Source organism: Hyalella azteca, unplaced genomic scaffold (assembly GCF_000764305.2).
Source record: "Hyalella azteca isolate HAZT.00-mixed unplaced genomic scaffold, Hazt_2.0.2 contig10146, whole genome shotgun sequence".
Classification (NCBI taxonomy): Eukaryota; Metazoa; Arthropoda; class Malacostraca; order Amphipoda; family Hyalellidae; genus Hyalella; species Hyalella azteca.
Genome location: NW_025940193.1, coordinates 25,013 through 28,533, shown reverse-complemented (window position 1 = coordinate 28,533; position 3,521 = coordinate 25,013). Strand labels below are relative to the sequence as shown.

At 37.0% G+C, this 3,521-nt stretch overlaps 1 long non-coding RNA gene across 1 annotated transcript; it reads left to right on the top strand.

The window, feature by feature from the left end:
- The first annotated feature begins 539 nt into the window (after positions 1 to 539).
- LOC125178489 lies at positions 540 to 2,001 on the top strand. Its single transcript, XR_007156919.1, has 3 exons — positions 540 to 756; positions 1,038 to 1,159; positions 1,977 to 2,001. It is a non-coding gene; the product is annotated as an uncharacterized LOC125178489 (long non-coding RNA).
- The last annotated feature ends 1,520 nt before the right edge of the window (positions 2,002 to 3,521 follow it).

Here is a 3,521-nt window from a genome sequence, read left to right as displayed (position 1 = left end):
AATGTTCACCCTTGTATATATATATATATATATATATGTTTTGTCTGTATTTTAATTAACTTGTATTTTTGTAAATAAGACATTGGTTCTTGATTGATTATGATTCTTTGATTCATTACATTAACTACTGCATTTTCTCATGATTCCTATCTTAAACAAATAGTCAACTATACTTAATAGTCTGCCATTGCATTCTCAACTGTGTTCACCTTGCAAACCCTTTTGGTTCTTTGGTTTTACTTAATTTGGTTTGATTCCATTTAATTATGACTATATCCCCTGCTTGCTTTGTCCCTTGCCGTTACTTTACCCTGCAATGCTTGATTACTAATTAATCATTTCAATCACAGCTCCTTAAATTATACATCCTTTGCTATATTATTAATTTCATCTATTTTTACAGCTGGCTTGGTAATGTCAAGTTCACACTAACCCGGCCTGTGCTCTCCCTTTATTAGTGATTTTTTACCACGTTTTTCTTAGCTCGCTTTCGTGTCCGTCTGTCTGTCTGTCTGTCTGTCTGTCTGTCTGTTACGGAAGAAGAGAGAGCCTCCCGCCAGGCAGCTGATAGAGAGCGACACGCTGCTGCTCGTGCGGTTGAGCCAGAAGAAGCGAGGGCTTCTCGCCAGGCGCATGATCGTGAAAGGCATGCCAACGCTCGTTTAGATGAAGAAGCGTATCAAGCAGAATTGCAACGCCGTCGCACTGCTTATGCTCTACACTCAGCAGGATTTCGTTTCAAAGGAACAGGCAAAGGTAAAACATCTCGGTACCTTCAAATAAGTTACTGAGGTTATGTGGTATTTATTTTATTAAATTTTCATCTATATTGATTTCTTTGGAGTTTCAATACAAGATTTGATAACTATGTAGGTATGTTAATTTGTTACCTCATGAGTCTCAGTCATCTGAGTGATATCAACTTTTTTCTAAGGCCCAAATGACTCATTATTTTGATGAGCATTACATTTACCATGAGATATCTTGCTCATCAACCAATTACTACCAGTGGATCAATATGCCTATATATTTTACAGCCTTTGGAAAGGTTGACCCTCCACCAGTCCTTGAAGTTCCTGCCATCTTCATCAAGGAGGAGCCTGATGATGAAACTGAGGAAATATCTATCAAAGAGGAACCATTCGTAAATGAAAACGAGGTAGGTGGAGTTGATATGCAAATAAATGTTTAGCAGAGCATTTAAAATTCTTGCAGAATGCTATTTCCAATGCAGAATGCTATTTCCATGCTCAAATCTTCAAGTTAGGCATGAGGAGACAAATCTTAACCCAGTATTACGTCTGAAATATTGAGCAGTAATTATTGTAGGTACAAAGCAGCCATAGCTTCATTCAATAATTGGTTAGAAGTTGCGGAAATTTAACTCCTAATTACTTGCATTAGGTTTGCTATTCTAAATCCACATCCACCATTTTCCCCCATATTTGTTTATAGTGAAATTAAAATGAAATGTGATGGCCCCAATTGACAGGAATCCTGAAAAAATTCCAAATTTACTTGTTCTAATGCTACTTCCTTGTTTGTCAATGAATAAATAAGAATAGAGCAAAGAATTGAAAAGAATAGTACTGAGAACATTCCTGTCAATTGAAACACATTTTTAACCCAAGTGATGCAACGTCAATACATTACAAATAAAGAAATGACTAATACATTTATGATGCCAATTTTATTGAACAAAAACATGCTAAAAGTGTGCCTTTCTTCCTGAAATTGACCCATATGTCTATGTATCTATAGGAATTTGAAAAAAGCCAATAAAATATTTGCAGTATGAAGCATTGATATGAGAAGACATTTTATAACCAGAGATTTGTGATGCCAGCACATTCATATGCTGCTGTGAAATTAGAAACTTGCAGAGAATTCTATGAGAGTTCCTATATTATATCATTCCTCATAAAATGCACACATCACTGCCAGTCACGCAAACATTGTCATTCATATCTCCCCAGGCTTGTTCAACTGCACATCTCAGCCCTGCACCTGCACTCTCCTCTTGTGTACCGTGCAAGATGGAAGCTCAAGTTGCTGCTTGCAATGTGCACCAAAACTCCTCACAGAACATTTCTGCTCTGTTGTCAGATCAGGTAGGTATTTTGAATAATTTCACCTTTCTCTAATTTACACTGAACAATAAATTTTTGAGAGATTTTCACAAATCTTTTAAATTGCCATTGTTTCATTTTATTGTTGGCAGTTAAGTATAAAATAGGCGGATTTACAAGTACTGGTAGTGATACTGGGAACACTTGTCATTTTACCACTACATTTAATCCTGCAAGTGAAATCTAATTATTTTTATCTTTAGAAATAGATGTCAATAACTTTGATTCTCCATGTGAAAAGATCAAATCCTTTACCAATACATCTAGTTAATGTAGTGTATGAAGATGAGGTAATGCGCTTGAAACAGTTGTATTCAAAGTAACATCCTCACCTTTTCTCATGTATCTGGGATCACATTCAAGGATGGGATTGGTAATATCACCACACAGCATGGGACAAAAATGGATTGCTTGGGTTCCCATCAGTAGCTATTTTTTCTTGAGGCTGTCCATGACCTGCTTGGGTGAATATAATATCCATACATATAGCAGAGCTGGCCCAGCTTACTGGCATCTCTGACCCAGCCTAGGCTGCAACCAATGCGCGGTCACAGCTGGGTCTCTCCAAATGATATTATTGTTGATTCTCTTTTAATAACGGTTTAATGGAATGCAGAGACCAGTAAAAAATTGTGCCAGGGCCCATCTTGTTGATCAGTGGAGTGATAGTTCAGATTTGTCTATATTTGGTAGTGGAGGAGTCCCGCAGTTGAGCAGTTCTGGTGTGTGATATGAGTCAATGGCTTCGGTGTGGAGGTTGTTACTGGCTTTTTTAAAGGGTAGCACTGGTGGCATTGGTAGTACTGGTTGAATTACACGGGTGTTACATTGCTGGTAGCAGTCAGTTAAGCTGCTGATCTAGACTGGCGTACTAGTTCCTCTCTCATAGGATTTTAACTCCAATGCCAGGGTGAGTTGTTACATGCAATTGTGTTGAAATTCTAATGCATTGTGAAATGCCGTGCTGTTGGTGACCATAAATAGATTTGTCCCTTAAGTATTTATTCTCTGTTTTCTGTTTTTAGGATCAGTCGTTTAATCTCAAAACTCCTAGCTCAAGCTCTCTCTTTTTGCATTACCGTAGCTCTCTCATTTGTCATAGCTCTCTCATGTCCAATTTGCTAATATTTCTTTCAGACTAGCCAATTTGTTAATTTGTTTGCTTTCTTATTCCATATTCGTTACCCGTTCTGATTCGTCACTGCAGAAGTTAGCAGTTTACCTTTAATACAATAACTTTACCTTGTCTTTGGCATTTCAAAATCCCGTTTGTGTGGCAATAACAATAGTTTGTCACATTTCATAGATAGTTTGTCATATTTCAGATACAACAACATGTGGCAAATTTAAAATCTATGTATCTGGAATGATATGAAATTAATGTGTCTAACT